Source organism: Dasypus novemcinctus, chromosome 28, assembly GCF_030445035.2.
Source record: "Dasypus novemcinctus isolate mDasNov1 chromosome 28, mDasNov1.1.hap2, whole genome shotgun sequence".
NCBI classification, from domain to species: Eukaryota; Metazoa; Chordata; class Mammalia; order Cingulata; family Dasypodidae; genus Dasypus; species Dasypus novemcinctus.
In genome coordinates, this window is record NC_080700.1 from 2,562,850 (window position 1) to 2,590,281 (window position 27,432).

Consider the following 27,432-nt stretch of genomic DNA (forward strand, 5'->3'; position numbering starts at 1 on the left):
TGGAAGGTGTCTGGATGTCAATTCGGTGGGAAGGTAACAGAGAGGATACATCTATAATATATAAACGGAGGTCCCAGCTGGGCTCGGGAAGCTCCCTCCTTGGGTGGGTGGAGCCACGGTAGCGGGTGCTCCTGAAGCTCCGGAGCCGCGGCGGCCAGGGTTTTTGTTTTTTTTTTTTTCCTTTTACTAGAGGCTTTGTGGTGCTGAGAAATTCGCGGATACTGGGCTGGCTGGTGAGGGATTGTTGGGACAAGACTCCTTTGCAGATTGATTTGGGGAGACAGACGGTGTTTTCTTGTGAAGCGGGGGACGTTTTTGGTCGCCGGACAGGGGGGGCAGTGCTTCCGCCTGGAGCCCCATCCCCACAGGTCCGGCTGCCGATCGGCAACGGAATTGGATTTTGGACAATAAGGGGACACAATTGGGAGACTGTTGTAGGGTGCAGTGAGGGAGGAGGACACGTCTGGAAGCTGATTGGAGGATATTTTGCGAAGTTTGGGATTTCAGATCTTAGAGTCTGTTTTCGGCGTTTCCAGCTGAAGCCCACCCCACCCGGTGGGGTTTGGGATCTGGGTCAATGAACTGGCCGTGGTGTAGAGGCGCCCTCAAGTGGCCGTTGCGAGGGAGCACAGGGAGGGAGCTGTCCAAAGGCTGATACCCTGAGGAGTTAGGTGAATTTCAGGGATCAGAAATTCAATATAAAATTCGCGGATCTGGCTTCCCCCACAGGGCTGACACCCAGCTACGGGGATCCCTGAGGGCTGTGTTGCACTGCGGGGCTCCTAAGCTTTCTGTGGACCAGATTTGAGCTTGCCAGGTCTGGGTCCCCTGAACTCTGGCGGTCCACACCCCAGACTCACACCTCTTGAGTCTTCAGTGTCTCAGACTTTCCACCCCTGAATCCATCACGCTCTGGGGTCTACCTGGGGTCCTTGAGTGTCCTGGACCTCAACGTTTGTGTTTTATCTTTAATGGTTCATATTGTTTTGTTTTTATTTTCACTTTATCTTATTTTTTACTCTTTTTGACGCCCTGATTGCTAATATTGCATTATCCCCTAGTCTTTTCTCCTAGCGTCTCCCCCAAAGTCCCTTTTTTTTTTAAACAGATATTTAGGGGTTTTTTTGGTTGTTGTTTTAGATAGTGTTGCAATTGTGACACGTGTATACCTGTATCTCTCTCCCCCCATCTGTTCCCCACCGCTTGCCTATCCTCTTTTTATTTCTTCCTTTCTTCTTGTCTTTCTTTTTTTCTTTATTATAATTAGTGTTTTTATTTTGTTCGGTTCTCTCTTTCCCTCTTGTCCCTCATTTTCCACTTATTTTATTTTAATTCAAGTACACAATACGTGCTACAGGGAACACCTCACATTTGCTGGGTTTTCCCATCCTCCACTGCCTCATTTCTGTGTGAACTGATTTAGGCTACCTACACTATCCCTCTTCCCCTGCATCTTGATAACCACTATCATCTACTGTCTCTCCTATATTCCACCCCCCACCTCCCATTCTTTGATCCACAAAGTGTCTAACTCTTAATTTCTAATACCTTTGTTCTGTTTTCTGTCTGTTATCCACTCTTGAAACTATTACCTTTCTTTTCTTTTTCCTTCTCTCATGAAAACAATAGCTTTGTAGTTCATACCATATTCCGCCTATATTCAGTCATCTACTTCATAAAAGATACTCTACCTACAGCTATAACTCTATACAATCTACATGAATCTAACCTCCATCCTCCCAGATCTCATATTCTTGCTTTGTTAACATACATTACCAATACCACTTTACACTTTACCCTTGCTGACACAATTGCCTTTTCCCAACACTAATACTTTCTTCTAAAGTGAACTTAACCAACAACAAGTAACTTGAGTAAGAAGGAAAAAAGTGACAAAGAGAAGATATAACACCTATGCAAAAATAACAACTAATTAACCTCCAAAAGCAGACAAAGAAGCTAAGGAACTGATTAAATTCGTCAAAATAAAGAGATGACCAGAAAGCAACAAAAATCTACAAACCAAACCAATAATCAGGAAAACATGACTGAATCCAATCAACAAACCAATAATCACGAAGGGGAGCAAAACTTGGCACAAGCAATGAAAGAACTCAGAACATTCATCACCGACAAATTTGATGCAGTAATGAAAGAGGTTAACAACATGAAGACATCACTTGGAGGGGAAATTGCAGACATACACAAAAACATAACAGATATGATGGGAATGAACACCACAGTTCAAGAAATCAAAAATACACTTGCAGCAAATATCAGCAGACTAGAAGAGGCAGAGCAGAGAATTAGTGATGTGGAAGACAGTACCTCAGAAATCAAACAGATAGTAGAAGGGGTCAATAAGAAGATAGAAAAAATCCAATTAGGATTTAGGGAACTGAATGACAATGCAAAACGCTCAAACATACGTATTATAGGCATTCCAGAAGGTGAAGAGAAGGGAAAGGGGTCAGAAGGAGTGTTGCAGGAAATAATGGCTGAAAACTTCCCAAATCTACTGAAAGAGACAGATGTACATATCCAAGAAGCACAGCGCACTCCACAAGTCATAAACCCCAACAGGCCCACCCCAAGACATATACTTATCAAATTATCCAATGCTCAAGACAAAGAGAAAATCCTAAAAGCAGCAAGAGAAAAGAAAACCATCACATACAAGGGAAGCTCAATTAGATTAAGTGCTTATTTCTCTTCTGAAACCATGGAGGCAAGAAGACAGTGGTATGATATAGTCAAGGTACTAAAGGAAAAAAACTTCCAACCAAGAATACTCTATCCAGCTAAACTAGCATTCAAACATGATGGAGAGTTCAAAATATTCACAGACAAACAGAAACAGAAAGAGTATACCAACAAGAAACCTCCCCTTCAAGAAATTGTAAAGGGAGTTCTGCAGGAAGAAAGGAAAAAACAGGAAAGGCAAAGTTGGAGGAGAGTGTACGAGCAACAAAAAAGACAAAAATAGAAAGAAAAAAATACAAACAAAATATGACAAACGCAAATCCAATCAAAATATGGCTAACACAAATAATTCCTTGAAAGTAATAACACTGAATGTCAATGGATTAAACTCACCTATAAAAAGATTCAGACTGGAACATTGGATAAGGAAATATGACCCATCCATATGCTGTCTACAAGAGACACATCTTAGACGCAGAGACTCATAGAGGTTGAAAGTGAATGGCTGGAAAACAATCATACAAGCAAACAATAACCAAAAAAAGGCAGGAGTAGCTATATTAATATCAGACAAAATAGACTTTAAATGCGAAACAATTGTGAGAGACAAAGAAGGATACTACATTTTAGTAGAAGGGAAAATCTGTCAAGAAGAGCAAACAATCATAAATATCTATGCCCCTAACAAGGGTGCCTCTAAATACGTCAGGCAAATGCTGGAAAAACTAAGTGAAAGAATAGATACATCTACAATTATAGTGGGGGATTTTAATACACCACTATCAACTCTGGACAGAACATCTCAAAAGAGAATCACCAAAGAAACAAAACATCTGAATAGTATATTAGAGGAGCTCAATCTAATAGACATATATAGATCGCTACACCCAAACACAGCAGGATATACATTTTTCTCAAGCGCACATGGATCATTCTCCAAGATAGATCATATGCTAGGCCACAAAGAAAGGCTGAACGAATTCAGAAAGATTGAAATCATACAAAACATTATCTCTGACCACAGTGGAGTCAAGCTGGAGATTTGCAAGGGACAGAAGCCCAGATTTCACACCAAGATTTGGAAATTAAACAGCACACTCTTAGAAAAACAGTGGGTCAAAGAGGAAATCTCAAAAGAAATCAATGACTACCTTGAAACAAATGATAATGATAACACAACATACCAAAATTTATGGGATGCAGCAAAAGCAGTACTGAGAGGGAAGTTTATAGCCATAAATTCATATATCAAAAAAGAAGAAAGAGCAAAAATCGAAGAACTAACTGCACATTTGAAGGAATTAGAAAAACAACAACAAAGTAACCCAACAGGAAGAAGAAGGAAGGAAATAACAAAGATAAGAGCAGAACTAAATGAAATAGAAAATAAGAAAGCACTTGAACAGATAAACAAGACCAAGAGCTGGTTTTTTGAGAAGATTAACAAAATTGACAAACCTTTAGCAACACTAACAAAGAAAAAAAGAGAGAAGATGCAAATACACAAAATAAGAAATGAGAAAGGCGATATCACCACTGACCCAACAGAAATAAAGACTATCATAAGAGGATATTTTGAAAAACTATATTCCAACAAAAATGACAATCTAGAGGAAATGGACAAATTCCTAGAAACACATAAGCAGCCCATATTGACGAAAGAAGAAATTGATGATCTTAACAAACCAATCACAAGCAGAGAGATAGAATCAGTTATCAAAAATCTCCCAACTAAGAAGAGCCCAGGGCCAGATGGCTTCACAGGTGAATTCTACAAAACATTCCGGAAAGAACTGACACCAATCCTGCTGAAACTATTCCAAAACATCGAAATGGAAAGAACATTATCCAACTCCTTCTATGATGCCAACATTACCCTAGTACCAAAGCCAAACAAAGACATCACAAGAAAGGAAAATTACAGACCAATTTCTCTGATGAACCTAGACGCAAAAATACTTAACAAAATACTTGCTAATCGTATTCAACAATACATTAAACGTATTATACACCACGACCAAGTGGGATTCATCCCAGGCATGCAAGGATGGTTCAACATAAGAAAATCAATCAACGTAATACACCATATAAACAGATTGAAGGAAAAAAATCACATGATTACATCTATTGATGCAGAAAAAGCATTTGACAAAATACATCACCCTTTCTTGATAAAAACACTCCAAAAGATTGGAATACAAGGGAATTTTTTGAACATGATAAAGAGTATATATGAAAAACTTAAAGCCAACATTGTTTACAATGGAGAAATCCTAGACTCCTTCCCTCTAAACTCAGGAACAAGACAAGGATGCCCACTGTCTCCACTCCTATTTAACATTGTCTTAGAAGTACTTGCACGAGCACTGAGGCAAGAACCAGAAATAAAAGGCATTCAAATTGGAAAGGAAGAAGTCAAAATTTCATTATTTGCAGATGACATGATCCTATACATAGAAAACCCTGAGAGATCTACAACGAAGATTCTAGAACACATAAATGAGTTTAGTAAAGTCGCAGGTTATAAGATCAATGCGCAAAAATCAGTAGCATTTCTGTACACCAATAATGAGCAAGATCAGGAGGAAATCAAGAAACAAATACCATTCACAATAGTAAATAAAAAAATCAAATACTTAGGAATAAATTTAACTAAAGAGGTAAAAAACTTATACAACGAGAATTATACAACATTGTTCAAGGAAATCAAAACAGACCTAAATAAATGGAAGACTATTCCTTGTTCATGGATAGGAAGACTGAACATTATTAAGATGTCTATCCTACCAAAATTGATCTACACATTCAATGCAATCCCAATAAAAATCAACGCAGCCTTCTTTAAGGAACTAGAAAAACTAACTATGAAATTTATTTGGAAAGGAAAGAGACCCCGAATAGCCAAAGACATACTGAAAAAGAAAAACGAAATTGGAGGAATCACACTACCTGACTTCAAAACATACTATAAAGCTACGGTGGTGAAAACAGCATGGTATTGGCATAAGGAAAGACACATAGACCAATGGAATCGAATTGAAAGCTCTGATATAGAACCTCACATATATAGCCACATAATATTCGATAAAGCCACCAAACCCTCTCAATTGGGAGACAGTGGCCTATTCAACAAATGGTGTCTGGAGAACTGGATAGCCATATGTAGAAAAATGAAAGAGGATTACCATCTCACACCTTATACAAAGATCAACTCAAGATGGATCAAAGACCTAAATATAAGAGCCAAGACCATAAAAACCTTAGAAAGCAGTGTAGGGAAACATCTACAGGACCTTGTAATAGGAAATGGATTTATGAATATCTCACCAAAAGCACGAGCAGCAAAAGAACTAATAGATAAATGGGACTTCCTCAAAATTAAAGCCTTCTGCACCTCAAAGGAGTTTGTCAAGAAAGTAAAAAGGGAGCCCACACAGTGGGAGAAAATATTTGGCAATCATATATCTGATAAGAAACTTATAACTTGCATATATAAAGAACTCCTATATCTTGAAAATAAAAAGATAAACAACCCATTTAAAAAATGGGAAAAAGACTTAAACAGACACTTCTCCGAAGAAGAAATACAAATGGCAAGAAAGCACATGAAAAAATGTTCCAAATCTCTAGCTATCAGGGAAATGCAAATCAAAACTACAATGAGATACCATCTTACACCCATAAGATTGGCAGCTATGAAAAAAACAGAAGAATACAAGTGCTGGAGAGGATGTGAAGGAAGGGGAACACTCATCCACTGCTGGTGGGAATGCAGAAGGATCCAACCATATGGGAGGACAGTATGGCGGTTTCTCAAAAAACTAGCCATAGATTTGCCATATGACCCAGCAATACCACTGCTGGGTATATACCCAGCAGAACTGAAAACAAGGACGCAAACCGATATATGTACACCAATGTTCATAGCAGCATTGTTCACTATTGCCAAAAGTTGGAATCAACCCAAATGCCCATCAACAGATGAGTGGATCAATATAATGTGGTATATACACACAATGGAATACTACTCGGCTGTAAGAACAAATACACTACAAACACATGTGATAACATGGATGAATCTTGAGAACCTTATGTTGAGTGAAGCAACCCAGACATTGAAGGACAAATACTACATGACCTCAATGATATGAAATAAACAAGCTGCCCTAGATAGCAAGAGACTGAACAATAGGCTTACAGGAAATCGGAGGGTGGAGGAAGGATATGAGCCGATATCTGCAGGGGTGGAACTTAAGACGAGATGGTGGTAAGTATGAACACAAAGAAGAGATAAAATGGGGGCAAGGGGTTGCCTTTGGTTGGGGCTTTACGGGTTTGAGGGTGGCTGGGGAGGGACGGTTGGGTAATGTTGCTCAAAAGTGGGGGGAGGGAGGGGTAGCATATGAACACAGGAGAAGGTTAGGAGGTGGTGGAGAGTAAAATGCCGAGAAAATAATATCAAAATATAATAAAGAGGGTTACCTGTTTAGAATGCTCGGAGGGGAGGGTCTGATGCAGGACGGGCTCCTGGGGAATGTCTAAATGCTCATTCTGCCAGAGTGGGTGACACCATGGGGTAGAATCCCTAGTAGTGAGAGTGGGGGTGGACCCACATCCTGGGGAGGACTAATGCCATCCAATAGAGGGAACTGTATCCCTCGAGAGAAAGGGTGGCTCCCAGGGCACTGGGGCAGATGAGCAAGTTAGGCCCTAAACACTATTCCATCTATCTCTGGAAGTGGCTCCTCAGGAAACGGAGGTTGACTGTCACTGTGGGCACCAAGGTGGAAGGGAAAATGGACGTTAAATGTGTGGAACCAAAGTAAATGGGGGGCAAGGGAGGAGTTTCTTGAGAGTACACAAGGATGGATATAAAACATGTAATATTACACCATAACATATAGGAGACGACAGACTGATAATGTAAACCATAATGTAAAACATAGGAGAACTAAAAATGTAAAGAACTGTGTATCCTAAAGTATGCACCATAATGTAAGCACAGATATTACCATGTTAGAAAGCTAATATCTCAGACTCTGTACATCACCTTAAGTAAATATGATGTGAATAGGGTGTAAGAGTATCGCTGTGGAAGGAAAAAGGTGTTGTGGTGGATGTATGGGAGTGCTGTATATTATATATATGCATTGCTGTGGTCTAGGACTCCTACGAAGAAACACTGAATAATTAGGGGAGAGGGGGGGAAAAAAAAAAAAAAGGATAGGATGTGGAATTTTTTCAAGTCAACATTCTTTATCTAAGTTCTTTATCTAACTTTATCCAAGTTCTTTATCTATCCTTTAAACCCATCGCTATATGCCATTCCCTAGTAAGGGACCATGACATTATATTGGGCTTCAAATTTCGGGGAGTTCTGGATCACAGAGTGTTTCAACAATGGCAATGGAGGGATACTGGTATGGGATACCAATGACAGGTGATATATGGCTGACAGGGAGCTGTACAGAACATATGTCCAGGGTGCATGGTAATGATTGGATATACTCATAGTGGCAACAATTAAAAACCCAGCAGGGGGGGTACTGGGGTCCTGGCCAGTGGTGCTCTGTCGTGGTCCCTAAGGGAGCAGCGATAGTCTCCCAGGTACAGCGGCGGGGACCGGGAGGGAGTGAGGGTTCAACAGTGAGCCCCTGATGCTAATGACTATGCTTGTGAGCTGATAAACCTAAAATAAGAACAAGGCCTAGAGCAACATTGTGCCTGGGAATTTCCTCCTGTCAGCCTTCATGTTACTCAAATGTGGCCAGTCTCGAAGCCAAACTCAGCATGTAAATGCAATGCCTTCCCTCCAGCGTGGGACATGACACCCGGGGATGAGCCTCCCTGGCAACGAGGGACCACTATCAAATACCAACTGATGATGCAACTGGAAAAGGACCTTATATGGAAGGTTCAATGCGGATCAGCAGAATATCCATGTCTACATAAAACAACATGAGTTTAAAATGCTGTTTGACCTAAAGTAAGGGGGAAATGGAAAGGAGAAATGAGTTTATATGGCTACGAGTTTCTAAAAAAGAGTCTGGAGGCTGGCAGAAGGATTGCCCTCATGCACAACTGAGCAGAGTCAGAGAGACAGATAAAGCAGATACAACCCCCAGATATTGGTTCCTTTGAAGGCTAAAGAGACCCATGAGAGTTATGGTCATGGCCGATGGGGTTTACTACCAGGGCAGATGGCCCCTCTCTGGAAATGGTGTTTATGTGTAATGAATCTGGACTCAGATGGGATCTCCCTTCATAAGACTTTCATACTAATCTGCTGGAGGTGCAGTTAACGTTGGGGTTTAAGATATAGTTAGGGGATTTGAATCTCTGGACTGATAATGTGATAGCCAGGTCCTGAGCCTCAACAGACTCCAGCACCTACAATCTGATTTATTGGACTTACCACACTCAGCTAAGATGGAGTTGAAGAAGGACAATCACCACACCATGGAGCCTAGAGTGATTACAACTGAAAATGGGAGGATGGCAGCCAGCATCCATGTGGAATCTGAGCCTCCTCTCGACATAGAGGTGCAATGGACACAACCAATCCAATGTCCACATAGAAGAGGTGGCATTGGATTGGGAAAAGTGGACATGGTGGACGATGGGTATGGGGAAGGGCAGGAAGAGATTAGAGGTGGGGGAGTATTTGGGACGTGGAGGTGCCCTGGATGGTGCCTCGGGGGTGATCACCAGACATCGTGGATCCTCACAGGGCCCACTGGATGGAATGGAGGAGAGTATGGGCCATGATGTGGACCATTGTCTATGAGGTGCAGAGGTGCCCAAAGATGTACTTACCAAATCCAATGGATGTGTCATGATGATGGGAACGAATGTTGTTGGGGGGGGAGAGGGGGGGTGGGGGGGTGGGGTTGAATGGAACCTCACATATATATTTTTAATGTAATATTATTACAAAGTCAATAAAAAAAAAAGATTAAAAAAAAAAAAAAGTTCCCATTTACTAGACTCATGAACCTGAGTAACAGATAGTTGTTTTCCTATTGTCCCTACTTCCTGTGGATTTCAAGGAGCACTCATGTTTTATCCATTCAAACCCCTCCTAGCCCTTCTGTGCACCAGGCACCAGCTGGGCTCTGGGATTCAGAGCTCAATGGGACTGGATCCTGTCCTTACAGCGTTTAAGAGCCAATTGGGGAGAAATACTGAGGGATGATTACAGAAAGAGCTCTGAGGTCTCTGCACATGGAGGTGGTAGGACCAGGCCTTGATAGTCATCCTGTATTGGAACAGAGGAGCCTGCATAAACCAGGAGCTGAGTCATCCCTTGCTGAGTGTAACTGAGGAAACTTGGTTGCAGTGGTAGCTCTAGTTCTTGTTTAGGGAAACTGAGAAGCAAATTAGTGACAGGAATCAGACTAGAACCCAGTGACCCTGACCCCCTGTCTATTGGTTGCTTGATCAGGATTGATATCAGTAAGTGAAGTTATGGCTAAGCAACTCATTCATCATTCTCTCATTCCTTTATTCCTTCCAGGGTCTACCATGTTACAGCCTGGACCTGGGAGGCAAAACCTGAGAGGGCATTATATTAGTCAGCCAAAGGGGTGCTGATGCAAAATACCAGAAATCTGCTGGGTGTTATAAAGGGTATTTATTTGGGGTAGGAGCTTACAGACACAAGGCCATAAAGCATAAGTTACTTCCCTCACCAAAGTCTACTTGTTAGAACAAGATGGCTGCCAACAGCTGTGAGGGTTCAGGCTTCCTGGGTTCCTACATTCCTGGGGTTTGCTTTTCTCTGGGCTCAAGTTTCCTTTATTCCTGGGGCTGGCTTCTATTTCCTCTGTGTGTTGACTTCCCAGGGCTCCAGCTTAAATCTTCAACATCAAACTCCAATACCAATACTCCGACATCAGAAACCCTTGCATCAAAAACTCCAACACTGTCCTTTGCCATGCCTTTTATATATGAGTCCCCACCCACCAAGGGGTGGAGACTCAATGCCCTAATGATGTGGCCCAATTAAAGCCCTAATTATAACTCAATCAGGCCCAGTAATAGACCAGATTAAAAACATAACCAATATCCATTTTTGGAATTCATAACAATATCAAACTGCTACAGGCACTTTCTCCATGGTGCTGACAGCTTAGAGAGTGGGAGGCTTTGATTGCATTATGAAATCATTTGATTAGGTAAATTTAAGATCACTTTAGGGCTTTTGATTCAGCTACCTCACTGAGGTGTGACCCAGGTTGGGGCTCACCTCTTGCTGGGGTCTTACATAAATCAAGAACTGGAAACAGAAACACAGAAAAATGTGGATGATATTTTTGCACTGATATGTGAAAGAGGACTCCAGGAACAGCTACAGCTGAAAGAGAGGCCAAGAGAACTGGCTGGAGGCTGAACAAAATGTCAGAATCTATAATCAGTGGAGCAGGCCTAAAGTGAGGAGAAGCTATGATCTTACTTTGCCATGTGGCAGGAGCCCAGGATTGACCAGCAGATGACCATTGATGAGAAAGTATCTCTGATGATGCCTTGATTTGGTCATTTTTAGCAACTTTGGATCTGTAAGCTTTTACCCTAATAAATCCCCATTATAAATGCCAAAAGACTTCTGTATTGGCAGGCTGGCATACTAAAATAAAAAGATTCCTAGCAAATGTAAATTAGAAATTAAAAGCTCATGAGATTTCTATATTTTCTATATTTCTATGTTCTTATTTCTGACTCATGGCTGGAAAATTTTAAACCAAAACTCTAAACCCTCTATTTACATCTGTCTATATGTTTGAGATATGAGATTTTCCTTCCTCTGGATGGTAATACCAAATTAACTTATAAAACTCCTTACAAAGCTATAGTCTAATTTGCTAGAAGACAAAAAAAGCTTATATATAAATTAATCTTATAGTTTTAGAAATTAAGGAAGCTAAACTTCTAACATTTCCAAGGAAAATGAATGTGTGCAAAACTATACCAAAATTTAAAAACAAATCAAATCAAATCAACATAATTCAAATAAATCTTTAACAAATGGGATTAATTAGCACTGTAAATAAAATTAGCTATGTTTTCTGTAGTGGTATATTCAATATAAGCATAGATTTTTTTCTATTTGAGTATGTTCTTTTATGTAGGTTTACTGATCAAAGAAGCTAACATTATATCTATGAGTCTTTAAGATGATGAAAATGTAAATCTATGTTTACATAAATTGAGTTATTATTCTGACAAAAAATTTTTTGAGTAATTGTGTTTTGTAAACTGTTGGTCTGAAGACAGTTTCCAATATATTTTTGGTAATTTAAATATGTAAGGTATGCAGGATGTGTTTTTCAAGGGAAAAGAGAAGTTTTGTTCTAAAGTAATATACCAGTTGTTGCAGAGAGAGATACAGCAATGTGTAGGATGAAATCTGTATAGATATAGAAATTTGTAGCAGGTTTATGGAAAAGGAATTTTATTTGTCATGGCCAAGGTTGATTAAGACTTGATAGGTTTATGAGATTTTTAAGAGTTCTTATAAGACAGTATCCTAATACAAAATTAGAATGTTTTTATCTTTGTTAAAGTAACAGTTTTCTTTGTTAGCCTGTTAAGAGGTTAAAATGGTTACCTTAAACTCCTGAGTAATCTGCCTAGAAGGCAAATATTCTGAATTGAAACAGAATAATGCTCTGTGCTTTATATTGACCATTTAATAGTTAATTGTTTTAGAAAACATACCTTCTCACTTTTAAAAGAACTAAATCTTTGAGCCTTTGTTTACTGTGGCAGTTATTGAGATCTGCATGAGACCTTCATAAGCATAATCTCTGCAATGACCTTTGAAATACGCTTTAATATTTCCTAGCAATAAAACTTTTTTGTATTTAATGTTTTCCATTTTTCATCAAGACCTTTTTCCAAATACATCACTGATGGCTCCTGGTAGTCCCTTGGTGCCAGGGAGGCTCATCAATAGTAGTCATGTCTCATTTTGTGGGAATGGTAGTGAGTCCAGCCACTATAGGAAAGGCATGCAGCCTCATGAAATAAACAACCCTTGACAGGCCCTATTTTTGGATAAATGATCATCTACTTCCACAATATAACAAAGTTAAAATCATTTATAATTCTTACTCATGATTCCTCTGTCCCTTTTATCTGAACCTGTATTTATCACTATCCCCATTAAAGATCTGCTTCAGGGACTTAAATCTTCAATCTGTTCATGTGTTTCTTAAGCAGAGTTGTGACCAACACCTACTCTCCAGTTCCCTGGACTTGCCCAGAGCAACTAAGAAAATGGTGACGGAAAAGTCCCATTCCAAAAAAACAAAGAATATCTACAATTGCAAGCAAAACAATTCCTTCCATCCGCCCCACAATAACTAAACCCCTCTCAATCCGAAGCAGTCAGAATACATATAATGAAACAGTAATCTAAATATGGGGAGGAATACAGTGGGAATTAAAATGCCCATGTGTTCAGGAGAGAGGGAAAGAGAAAAGAGGACAATAATATAAAGAGTGAGTATAAGGCAGAAAACAGAACAAAGGTATTAGTAATAAAAAGTAAAAAAATAGGGGGGCAAACAAAGAGAGGTATAATGTGAGAGAAACAATCAATGATGGAGGACAGAAAGATGTAGAGGAAATGGGATAGTGTTCGTGGTCAAAATCAATACACACTGAAAAGAATAAATGGAGGATGAGGAAATACAGCAAATGTGAACCTCTCCTTGCAGCACCTAATGTAAAAAGAATAAGAAAACAGAGAAAGAAAGAAAGAGCAAAAAATAAAGGGACAAAAGGGAGTGGGGAAGTAAGCAGGAAAAAGAAACAGAGAAAGAAAAAAGAAAGAAAAAAGGGTCTTGGGGGGATAAAGAGGAAGGAAAAACAAGGAAAAAACTAGGGGAAGTTTCAAGCAAAGAATCCTGTTTGTAGTAAAACAAAATGGTTAGGGATTTGACGTTCCCCCTTTTCTCCCCTCCTTACTTCCCTCTCTCCCAGGCTGCAGAAAAGCTGCCGGAGAGTCCCGGTAGGAGATTCAAGTGGGTTCTTGTTGAATCAGTTCCACATAGAAAACAGTGACTCTTAATTTCCAGAGAGAGAGCACCCACACCTCTCCAGGATCCCCAAGTATGATATTGGAGGCTTGGAAAGCACCTCCTACAGTCCCTCTCCTTTAGGTTTGCTATGAGAGGGCTAGTTGAGTTTCTGACTCCACCTTCTCCCAGGCCAAGTCTCCTATCCCAGGGTATTTATGTGAATTGGGCATTCTCAGCAAATTTGCCACTCCTCTTCCCAGACTCTCCCCAGGCCAGCTGATATGCTCCTCCAAGTGCAAAGAAAGAAAAAGAAAGAAAAAAAAAGGGAGGGGGGAAGCACCAGAAAATCAAACCTGCACTAGCCAGGCCCTCATACTGCACCCCCCACTGAATCCCTCCCACCCACAGTCAGTCCAAAACTGGAGGGCTAAGGCAATTCCAGACCTCCAGGAGTGCTGGACTCAAGAAGGGGAAGACCAGGACTCTGCAGACCCAGGGCACGTAGGTCCGTGGAACACAGGCTATGGGGCTCAGGGGACACGGACCTGGGGACCATGCATCCAGGGACCACAGGGCCCAGGAACACCACTGGACTACCAACAATTCTCACCAGCCACAGGGGGAAGGGTCCTGCCAGCCCACAACTTCAGTCCTCTTGTAAGCTGCAATTCTACCTTTAGCAAGCACCACCTCCACCACTCTCTCCAAATCAATGTCCAGACCCCCTCCACCCTGCAAGCTCCCAAGATAGCCTGCTCTGGCAAGACTCCAATCACACTCAGTTGCCTCTTTGCAGGAGATACTGTAAGGTGCACTCACTCAGACCTAATAAGTATCTTTAAAAACATAAGAAGTATATTTTTAAAAATGGATAGAAATGTTTAAAGTACCCCAAAAAGAACTTTTAACCTAGTGTGATGGTTAGGCTGCTGTGTCAACTTAGCCAGGTAATTATGCCCAGTTATTTGGTCAAGCAAGCACTGGGCTAACTGTAGTGCAAGGGCATTTATGGACTTAAAGTCCATATAGTCATCATTCACTTTACTGGAGTGATAAATCATAGATAGCTGGTTATGATTACATTAGTCAGGGAGATTGCCATCAGCAGTGAGTGACACTACACCCAATCAGTTGAATCCCATAAAAGGGGAAGTGATTCCAGCATTGAAGAGAATTTCCCAGCTCGTCTTGGATAGCCGTCTCCCAGAACTCATCAAGAATCTTCATTGGACTTTCATAGGAGCTCCTGGTTGCAGCCTGCCTGTGGAACCTGGACTTGTGCATCCCCACAGCTGTGTGAGAGACTCTAACAAGTCTTTTACTATTGAAAGATATCCCTTGTTGATTCTGTTTCCCTAGAGCACCCTGACTAATACACCTAGAATAATTTATGTAGCACAATTTTCCTTAATCAGAGGTGATTTTTAAAATTTTGTTCAGACTTAAAAAAAAAAAACTAAACTAAATCTGTGTCTAGCTGACCTTCACTACAAGAAATGTTGAAGTTCTTCAGATAGAACATAATTGACACTAAATGCAGTCAGATCTATTAAAATATGAATATAATGGAAATGGTAATTATTTGGAAAATCATGAACGATTTTTCAATTTGTTTTGTCATTCTTTTAAAAAATTTAACTTAAGGAAAAGTGAATATCATAGTGTTCGATTTATAGCAAACAAAAGTAAAAATGCATGACAATATCAAAATGACTTGGAATGAAAACATAATGTAATATTTTTACATTAAATATAAGATGTCACAATATTACTTTAGCATAGACAGTGATAAGTTACATAAGCATATTATATAACAGAACAAGCAATTAAAATGAAATAGTTATAGATAAAAAGTCAGTTGTGGAAAAAATGAGATATTGAAATTTTTTAGTTAGGGGAACTGGTGTAGCTCTAGTTGAATGCCTACTTCACATGTACAAGGTCCTGGGTTCACTCCCAAGAACTGTCTAACTTTTTTTTCAATTAATGCAAAAGACAAGAAAGGAAATCTTTCAAATCACAATTGAAAATATGTGCATTAGGATATAGGTAAAATACACCTCAATTTGAAAGCATGCAAATATGATCATGTTTTTCTTTTGTACAGTAATTCTCCAATGGCTTCTCTTCAACATTAAAAAATTTAAAAAAATAAAAACAATAAAGGAAAAGAATTCATCTGAATCTCTCTATATCACCCCATGCAGGTATTATCACTGGCCTAACACTTCTGGTCTGTTTTCTAATAGTTTGCATACTCATTTGTGTAAAAATGATAGAAATTTCATAAGTAATTGTGGCAGTTTGATATTGTTTATGATTTCCAAAAATAAATATTGGATTTTGTTTGTAAAATGATTTCTCTGGGCATATTAGATTATATTGGATTCAGAGGTTTCACTTTTACTTGATTAAACAATGATTGGGGCTTTGATTGGGCCATGTCAGTAGGACTCTGAGTCCCAGCCCACCTGGTGGGTAGGGACTCACAGAGTAACCATGCCACAGGGAAAGGAGGTTTGGAGTTTTGATCCTAGGTCCTGGAAAGTAAACACATAGAGAAGCACATACATGAGGAAGGAGAGAAGTCTCAATTGGGCACAGCAGAGGCCCCAGGAAGAGCAATGAGCCATTTGCCTGACACTCTACAGCTGGCCTTGTGGAGAGAGCAGAGGAGCTGAGCCCAAAGAGAAATGAACCTTGGGAAGAGAGGAATCCAGAAAGTCTGAACCCTGGCAGAATACAGCAGCCATCTTGCTCCAACATGTGACAACAGACTTCAGTGAAGGAAGTAACCTAGGCTTTATGGCTTGATAACTGTGGGCTTTACACCAAATAAATACCCATTATAAAAGCCAGTGTATTTCTGGTATTTGGCATCAGCACCCTTTGGCTAATACAGTAATCTAATTACTTGATGAAATATGTTCACATTTCACATTGGATTTAGGCAATTAAAAAAAAAAAAAAACAAAGAAACTATAGACCCTGAAAAGGAAAGTCTATGAATCCTTAATTATTATGAGTTATCCTTTCCAGAATATGTGTGCTAGCAAAGGAGAACAAAAAACAGCAGTTAAATTCAGAATTGAGTGGTTGGAATAATCTTCACTGTCTATCAGACTTCCAGTTAGGCATGGAATGGGGTTTACTGTGTTACTCATTGTTTGTTAGAGTGATTTGAATGAAAATTTTTCAGGGCATTCAAGGAACATGTATTTCTCAATGGTATATTTGTGTATCAGACTGGGTCTTCTTTATATTGATTTGGGTGTGGATATGCTCTTATCTCATATGGGATGATGATTGGAAGGGCAAAAGCTCCCTGAAGTATATTTTTTTCCATAAAGGTGTTTGGAAATTACCTAAGAGGCAAATGCAAAACACATACTTCCAGTCTCCCACCTCCAGCTGAGTGTGACAGCTTGTAAAATGGGGGTTCTTAACTGCTTTTGTTCCACAGTCCCCTTTGCCAGTCAGGTAAAAATCATGGACCCTTTCTCTGAATGTAGCAACACATAGTTTTAAGACACTCAAGATCAGCATACATTTAAATTAAATTTTAGGATTATTCAACATTACATTTTACAACTTTCCAATAATTTCAATAGCTGATAACCTAATATGGTTCAACATCTGTTCAAACAGTTATTTTTGGCAAACATTTAGAAACTTGAGTTTCCCATCATGTCATAAAACCATCTGCACCACCCTTACCAACTTTTTGCAGGCAGATAACCACTACACTCAGAACATGCTACATCAAAATAAAAATTATACTAACTCCACACTATAATGTAAATTATTTAATAAATATATCACACCTGTACCAATATGTTCCCACAATAATAATGTTTTTATTTTTTTAATTTCAATTCAAACTCACTGAACTCCTGAACTCTTTCCATGGATACCTGGTTAATAATCACTGCTGTAAAACAGTTCAAAAAGAATTTTAGTTATGGGTAAGGAAGAAATCCTGAGGAGCTGGTATTGGACTGAATTTTTATTTTTATTTATGATTCCTGGCTCTCTCATTCATGGCTTCTGATGGAAACAACTGAAATATCCATTGACAAATGATTTCAAAATAAAATGTGATACATAAACACAACAGAATATTATTCTGCCACAAGAAACAATGAAATTCTTAGACGTTACAACATGGAAATAACTTGAAAACATTATTCTAATGAAATAAGTGACACACATTCAGGACAAATACTGTGTGTTTTCACTTAGATGTCTAGAAATAGCAAAATCTCAGAAATAGAAAGTTAATTAAAAGTCACCAAGAGATGGGGTTTGGGAAAATGGGGAGAGTATGGGGGGAAATGTCAAAGAATATCTTTTGCTGAGTAATTTAAAGTTACTCCAGGCTGTCTTTACTCACAAAGTGAGGGTAAATTTTATTTAGATCATTTATAAAATTAATTATTGACTTCCATACAGACAATGTATCACCTTTTAAAATAAAATAACAAGTATATTAATAAAGTTATTGAAAACCCACAGTTATGAACCAACAGTTAAAAAGTCATGTGCTAGGAAATCCATGTTCCTTAGAATTCAATTTACTGATGAAACCAAGAAAAACATAAAGTGGTTTGAAAGTGTGCTTTGATTAATTTTTTTTTAATTGGAGAAGGTATGGGTTTACAGAAAAATCCTGCATAAAATACGATTCCCATATATTATCCTATTATTACCACCTTATATTAGTGTGGTTCATTTATTACAATTGGTAAAAGCACTTTTTTATCATTATTACTAAATATAATCCATGGTTTAAGTTAGGGTTCATATTCATATTTTGTGCTTTGTTTTTTCTATCAGAATAATAAAGAATAAAAAGGAAAGGAAGACAGAGCTATTAATATAAGCAAACATATTATATTTTAAAGGAAAGTTTGGGACCTTAAAGTACAGATGGGATGATGCAAAGTACAAAATGAGATCTCCATGAACAGGGTAGATATATATAAAAGTTATAAGGGCAGATAAGTCTAAAACTTCTTAAACACTTATGAGAAAAGTTAGATGTAAACACTCAAAAAATAAAGTATGTTGATTAGGTCAACATATCTAAAGTGAAGAGTCAATATTGCAAAATATAAACTCTCTTACCTTCCCCATGCATAGAAGTTTGCAGGAGGGAATTGAGAAGCACCTGCTAAGTAAAGCCTGAGGGGAACCTCTCTAGAGACTGCCAAGTGGAAAGGTGACAGGTTATAGAAAAACAGGCAGTTTTGATTCAGTTTAAAATGTTCAATGAGCAACTGTAGTAATTTCAAGTTGAATTAGAAATTGTAGTTTGGCAAGGTACCACCTGAATGCCAAGAAAAAAACTTAAACTGAATGGATTAACATCTTTTATGAAAAGAACAGGAAAAAACAAACACAGAAATGATTTAAAAAAAAGAAAAGGCAAATAGGCCTGGTACAGATGTTATTAAAATGGAGAAAACTTCCAAGAAAAGAATATGTAAATTGGGAGTGAAAATGGGGTTAAGAATTGTTTGAAGAGTGCGTGCTAAGAACCACAGATCATACATTTTCTAACTCTGGGAAGGGAAATCCCATAGGACAGAATCTATAAGCTTAAAAAGAAGTCTCTGCACTATAGAAGAATGTAAAGCATACTGTACTCTTTAGCCTGTCATTTAGCAGAGGAAAGGGAATCAAATTGAGAAAAATCTAATGAGGCTTTCTGAAAGAAGTTGGACAGTAAGAAATGAATCAAAAACAAGGAGAATTCAGAAATTTATGGTAAAATTTACAAGAATGGAAACACAGGTTTTAAGAGGAAAGTGAGATTACAGAAGTTATGGATAACAGAAAGGAAAAATAAATCACCAGAAATAAAATCTGGCTATAAAATTGACTTCTTGTAAATTTTCCAAACCTGGAAGAAGGAAGGAATATCAATGGCCTTCCCTAGAGACTATAGATGCTATCTATTGGTCATCATTTTTCACCAAACACAGCAAACATTTTTCATAAACGTGTTGGGCAAATTCTGCCAACTAACTTTTTTTTTCTTTCTTCTTTATTTTCTTTTAAATGTTACATTAAAACCCTACACCCCCCCCCACAACACCTATGCCACCCCTCCCACATCAACAAACTCTTCCATCATTGTGGCACATCCACTGCATCCGGTGAATACATTCTGGAGAACCACTGCACCACATGGACGGTGGTCCACATTGTAGTCCACCCTCTCCCCCAGTCCACCCAGTGGGCCACGACGGGACACACAATGTCCAGCATCCATCCCTGCAACACCACCTAGGACAACTCCAAATCCTGAAAATGCCCCCAAACCATATCTCTTCTTCCCTCTCCTGACCATCAGCAGCCACAGTGGCCACCCTCTCCACATCACTACCACAATTTCTTCCCTTACTAATCACAATATTTCCCCAGCAGAACACCAGTAAGTCCACTCTAATCCATACTGTATTCCTCCGTCTTGTGGATCTGGGATGGCTATGTCCAGTCCCCCTCTACATCAAGAGGGGGTTTAGAGTCCACATGAATGATGGATGCAATTCTCCTACTTGCAGCTGTAGGTACTCTTGCCTCCCTGGTGTGGTGGTTGACCCTCTTCACCTCCCTGTCAGCTGGCCAGGGTACGTCCAAGAGACCAGAGGGTAAGAGCTCCAAGTCTGCTGATGTCCAGGGCCAGGCTACCACATGGACAATTCAGAGATTCAGGTCTCCTAAGTATACAGCAACCCAAACAACAACCACAGGTCCAGTAAAAGTGACAGAAGAGGCACGTGTAGAAAGGTTATATCTGAGTCCAACTCCATCACACTCAGGAACACAAACTCCAAAGTAGGGCCAACTGAAATGGCCCTGAAATCCAGAGCCATCTGCCTTGATCATGAAAAAATGAAAAAAAATGAAAAAGCTTTGTTTTTGACATTTTGCCTCTTATCACTGCTACAGGTGTTGCCCTGTATGAACAGTGGCAAGGCAATTTCTTCTATTTCTTCCTCAGTGTCTACCTCCTTTCTTTCTTTTCCTGATTATTAGTTTTCTCTTGACATAAGTTTTAGGTCACAGAAATTCAAATATACAATATACGGTACTCCCAAATATCCAACATCAAACTCTTTGTCCCTTCCCCAACAATGATCTTTTTACATGTTCATATTATATTTGCTGCAGCTAATGTACAGATATTGAAATGATAGCTTTCAAACATGGTTCCATTTGGGTTTACATTATGGTTTATATTTTAGACCATACACTTTTCTAAATTTTTAGTTATCTTATGTTTAAAATTATGGTTTACATTTTAACCTATAGACATAATACATTTTTGGTGTAATTTAACATGACCTATATCCGTCATGGCATGATCTTGTGGAACACTTCCATTGACCCAAAGTTACCCTGATTACATGTATTCAACACCTCTTTCCCCCTCCCCTCAGGACCCACCATGAAAATCAATCTTCATTACTTGAGGGACTATGTTCAGAGATACTTGCAAAAATGTTGAGGGCTTCACATACTTGACTGCCCTAACCCATTGGAAATCACTGATTCTCTCAAGAGATACAATTCCCTCTTTTGAGAACATCAGTCCTACCCAGGATGTGGATATACCTTCACTTTCAATGTGTGGGTCTCCACCCAATGATATAATCCACTATGACAAAATGAGCACTCACACATTCCCAAGAAGCTTGCCCTGTGTCAGAGGTCCCCCTTAAGCATCCCAAACAGGCAACCTTCCATATTACATTCTCTGAAGAGTTTTCTCTGCACCACAATTTCAACCACAATCTGACTGTCTCCCATGATCAAATGTTCCCCTCAACCTATCCCCAATTTCATGGGCAATCTGACTCATCCTCCCATCCCTAGTGACCCTAAAGCCCACACAGCCCCACCCTAAGTTATACCTATGCCCCCATTTTATCCCTTCTCTGTACAAATACTTACCTCCTGCTTATCATAGATTTCACCCAAGTAGCTCTCAGCTCACAACCTTCCTCTACCCTCCAACTACCTTAAAGTTTATCATCCAGTCTCTAGCTCTCTGAGGCAGCTTGGTTTACTTATTTCATATCAGAGAGATCATGTAGTGTTTGTCCTTCAACGCCTGGGTTGCTTCACTCAACATAAGGTTCTCAAGATTCATCCATGTTATCACATGTGTTTGCATGGTACTTGTTCTTATAGCTGAGTAGTATTCCATTGTATGTATATACCACATTTTATTTATCCATTCATCTGTTGATGGGCATTTGGGTTGATTACAACTTTTGGCGATAGTGAACAATGCTGCTATGAACTTTGGTGTGCATATATCGGTTTGTGTCCTTGTTTTCAGTTCTACTGGGTATATACCCAGCAGTGAAATTGCTGGATCATATGGCAAATCTATAGCTAGTTTTTTGAGAAACTGACAAACTTTCCTCCAGAATGGCTGGATCCTTCTGCATTCCCACCAGCAGTGGATGAGTGTTCCCATTCCTCCACATCCTCTCCAACAATTGTAGCCTTCTGATTTTTTGATAGCTGCCAATCTTATGGGAGTAAGACAGTATCTTGTTGTTGTTTTGATTTGCATTTCCCTAATAGCTAGGGATTTTGATCATTTTTTCATAAGTTTTTTTAGCCATTTGTACATCATCTTTGGAGAAGTGTGTGTTCAAATATTTTCCCATTATTTAAATGGGCTGTTTGTCTTTTTATTTTAAAGATATAGAAGCTCTTTATATATGCAAGATATAAGTCTCCTATCAGATATATGGTTACCAAATATTTTCTCCCATTGTGTAAGCTCTTTGTTCACTTTCTTAACAAACTCCTTTGAAGTGCAGAAGGCTTTAATTTTGAGGAAGTTCCATTTATCTATTTGTTCTTTTGCTGTTAGTGCTTTCGGTGTGAAGTTCATGAAGCCATTTCCTATGACATGGTCCTGTTGATGTTTCCCTACTTTGCTTTCCAAGGTCTTTATGGTCTTGGGTCTTATATTTAGGATTTTGATCCCTCTTGAGTTGATTTTTGTATAAGGTGTGAGTTGGTAATCCTCTTTCATTCTTTTACATATGGATATGCAATTCTCCAGGCACCACTTTTTGAAGAGGCCATTCTATCCCAATTGAGAGGGTTTGGTGGCCTTGTCAAATACCATATGGCTGTATATATGAGGATCTAAGAACTTTCAATTCTGTTCCATTGGTCAGTGTGTCTATCCTTGTGCCAATACCATGCTGTTTTCACTACTGTAGCTTTGTAGTATGTTTTGAAGTCAGGTACTGTGATTCCTCCAATTTCATTTTTCTTTTTCAATATGTCTTTGGCTGTTCAAGGACTCCTTCCTTTCCAAATAAAATTCATAATTAGTTTCACTCATTCATTAAAGAACACTGTGTTGATTTTTATTGGGATTGCATTTGAATCTGTAGATCAGTTTTGATAGGATAGACATCTTAATAATATTTAATCTTCCTATCAATGATCAGGGAATATCTTTCCATTTATTTATGTCTTCTTTGATTTCCTTGAACAGAGTTATGTAGTTTTCTGTGTATATGTCTTTTATATATTTTGTTATATTTATTCCTAGGTATGTAATTTTTAATATACTATTGTAAATTGTATTTGTTTCTTGATTTCCTCCTCAGATTGCTCATTATTGAAGCACAGAAATGCTACTGATTTTTGCACAAAAACTTGCAATTTTACTGAACTCATTTTATAAGTTCTAGAAGGATTGTTGTAGACTTCTCAGTGTTTTCTATGTGAAGGATCATGTCATCTGCAAATAGTGAAATTTTGACATCTTTCTTTCCAATTTGGATGCCTTTTATGTCTGGTTCTTGCCTCAGTGGTCAGACAAGTACTTCTAAGACTATGTTAAATAGAAGGGATAATAGTAGGCATCCGTGTCTTGTTCCTGATCTTAGAGGGGAAATTTTTATGATTTCACCATTGTAAATGATGTTAGCTGTGGGTTTTTCACATATACTCTTTATCATGTTCAGAAAGTTTCCTTCTATTCCAATCTTTTACAGTGTTTTTATCAAGAAATGGAGCTGTATTTTGTGAAATGTTTTTTCTGCATCTATAGATATGATCATGTGATTTTTTCCCCTTCAATCAGTTTATATGGTGTATTATTAATTGATTTTCTTATGTTGAATTATCCTTGCATATCAGGAATGAATCCCACTTGGTCATGGTGTATAATTTGAATATGATTAGCAAATATTTTCTTGAGGATTTTCATGTTTGGGCTCATTAGAGAGATTGGTCTGTAATTTTCCTTTTTTGTGGTGTCTTTGTTTGGCTTTGGTACTAGAGTAATGTTGGCATCATAGAATGAGTTAGACAATGTTCCCTCTGTTTCCATGTTCTGGAAGAGTTTAAGCAAGATTGGGATTAGTTCTTTCCAAAATGTTTGGTAGAATTCCCTATTAAGCCTTCTGGCCCAGGACTCTTCTTAGTTGTGAGGTTTTTAATGACTGATTCTAACTTTTTACTTGTGATTGGTTTGTTGAGATCGTCAGTTTCTTCTCTCGTCAATGTAGGTTGTTTATGTGTTTCTAGGAATTTGGCCATTTCCTCTAAATTGTCCTTCTTGTTGGAATATAGTTCTTCAAAATATCCTCTTATGGTAGTGTTTATTTCTGTGGCGTTAGTGGTGATATCTCCTTTCTCATTTCTTATTTCGTGTATTTGCATCTTCTCTCTTTTTTTCTTTGTTAGTCTAGCTAAGGGTTTGTCAATTTTATCCATCTTCTCAAAGAAACAGGTCTTGGTTTTGTTTATTTTTGCAAATGCTTTTTTATTTTCTATTTCATTTAGTTCTGCTCTGATCTTTGTTATTTCTTTCTTTCTTCTTCCTTTGGGGTTAGTTTGTTGTTCTGTTACTAATTCCTCCAAGTGTGCAGTGAGTTCTTAAAGTTTAGCTCTTTCTTCTTTTTTGATGTATGAATTTATGGCTATAAATTTCCCTCTTGGTACAGCTTTTGCTGCATCCCCTAAATTTTGATACGTTGTGTTATCATTTTCATTAGTTTCAAGGTAGTTTTTAATTTCTTTTGAGATTTCCTCTTTGACCCACTGTTTTTCTAAGAGTGTGCTGTTTAATTTCCAAATCTTGGTGCCAAATCCAGGTCTCTTTCCCTTGCAGATTTCCAGCTTCATTCTACTGTGGTCAGAGAAATTGTTTTGTATTAGTTCAATTTTTCTGAATTCATTGAGACTTTTTCTGTGCCTAGTATATGGTGTATCTTGGAGAATAATCCATATAGACTTGTTCAGGAGAGAAGGAAAGAGAAAAGAAAGGACAATAATATAAAGAGTGAATATAAGACAGAAAACAGAACAAAGGTATTAGAAATAAAAAGTCAGAAAAATAGGGGGCAAACAAAGAGAGGTGTAATGTAAGAGAAATAGTAAATGATGGAGGATAGAAAGATGTAGAGGAAATGGGATAGTGTTGGTGGACAAAATCAATACACACTGAAAAGAGGAAACTGAGGATCAGGAAATACAGCAAATGTGAAGTGCTCCCTGCAGCACCTAATATAAACAATTAAAGAAGACAAAGAAAGAAAAAGACAAAAGGGAGGGGTGAAGCAAAGAAAAAGAAAAAAGAAAGTAAAAAGGGCCTTTGGGGGATAAGGAGGAAGGAGAAACAATAAAACAAACCACCACCAACAAAATACCAAAGTTTCAAACAAGGAATCTTCTTTGCAGTTAAATAAAATCTTAGGAATCTGACATTCTCCCTTTCTCCCTTCCTCACTTCCTTCTCTCCTGGGGCAATAGGAAGGTTGCCTGAGAGGTCTGGTAGGAGATTCAAGTGGGTCCTTGTTGAACCAGCTCAGCACAGAAAACAATGTATCTTAATTTCCAGAGAGAGAGCACCCACACCTCACCAGGAACCCCAAATATGCTATTGGAATCCTGGAAAGCACCTCCTACAGTCCCTCTCCCTTAGGTGTGTTATAGGAAGGTTAGTTGATTTTCTGAGCCCACCATCTCCCAGACCAAGTTTCCTATCCCAGGGTGTTTAGGTAAATTGGGTTTTCTCAGCAGATTTGCCACTCCTTTCTTCCCAGGTTCTCCCCATGGCAGTTGGTATGCTCGTCCAAGCACACAAAAAAGGGAGGTGGGGTGACCCCAAATTGAACCCGCACACATTTGGCCCCTCTGCACCTCCTACCAAATCCTTCCCACTCACGGAGTCAGTCCCAAACATTAGGGCTAGGGTAATCCCAGACCTCTGGGTATGCTGGATTCTGGAAAGGATAGTCTGGGATATTGCAGACTCATTGTATGTAGGTCTGTGGAACATGGACTTTGGGGACTTAGGGGACACTGACCTGGAGACCATGCATCTGGGGATCACAGGACTTGGGGACACTGCTGCATAACTAACAGTTTTCAGGGAACACAACGGCTGCCAGCCCTAGAGGGAAGGGTCCCGCCTCCTCATTAATTCTGACCTCTGTGCTAGTAACGAACAGTTCTACCTTTAGTAAGCCCTATTTCTAGTCAAGTCTTTCCAAATCGATATCCATAGACCTCCTGCCTTGCACACCCCTAAAACAGCCTGCTCTGGCAAGATTCCAGCCCTACTCAGCCACTTCTTTGCAGGAGAGATTGTGAGGTGCACTCACTCAGATGCCATCTTGCCCCACTCCCTGTAGTGTCTTCTAATATGCACTTTTTGCCATGTACTAATCCAAATGCTTTAACATTCCATTGTGTCACAACCTAACAGACTCACAGGGGTGGACACAATTGATAACACGTTAAGAGATAAAGAAACTGAGTCAGAAGATATGACATGATGTGAACAGCTGAAAAGTGACTCAAGAGCTCAAAGGCTTCAGAACTGGTCTTTGGCACCAGGCTAGTAAATGACATTCAAAACATTTATGTTGACAGTTACAGTTCTGACAAAAGGGCTGCTCTTTTTCATTGTAATTGTTCTTCATGATATCAAAATGATGGATACAATCTATTATACATTTTGGCAAAACATAAAATTGTGCAGTGCAAAGTGTAAACCATAATGTAAACTACAGACCATGGTTAGAGGCAATTCTTCGATATGTGTTCATCAATTGTAACAAATGCACCACACTAATGAAAGATGTTGATGGGGGAAAGTGTGGGAGGAAGAGGGGATGTGGTATATGAGAATCCCTTATATTTTCTATGTAACTTTTATGTAATCTAAAGCTTCTTTAAAAATAAAGAAAACACCCAGTACAAATATTGAGATTTTGGCCTGGCTAATGAAAATCATTCCATTTTACTGAGAAAATATTTTACAAATATTATAATAGAAACACCTAATTTCTAGGATTGAGATAAAGCCAGTTTCTGTTTGCTTCTCTGTTTTGTCTTTGGTGTCTTCGAACATCTCAGCATAGGAAGCAACAAAATATTAGGAGAATTACAGTTTTATTTCTATATTAATTATTGCCTCAACAATCTTGACATATCCAATATCCAATATTTATGTTTTATTTTTTAAAGAAACTTTAGGTTACATAATTATTACATCAAAAATATAGATTTCCATATACCCCACCCCTTTTCCCTCTCACACTTTCCCGCATTAACATCTTTTCTTAAATTTTTTCTTCCCCTCCCCCCAGCTGTTTTTGCTGTTTGTGTCCATTCACTGTGTGATCTGTATCCATTTCTCTTTTAG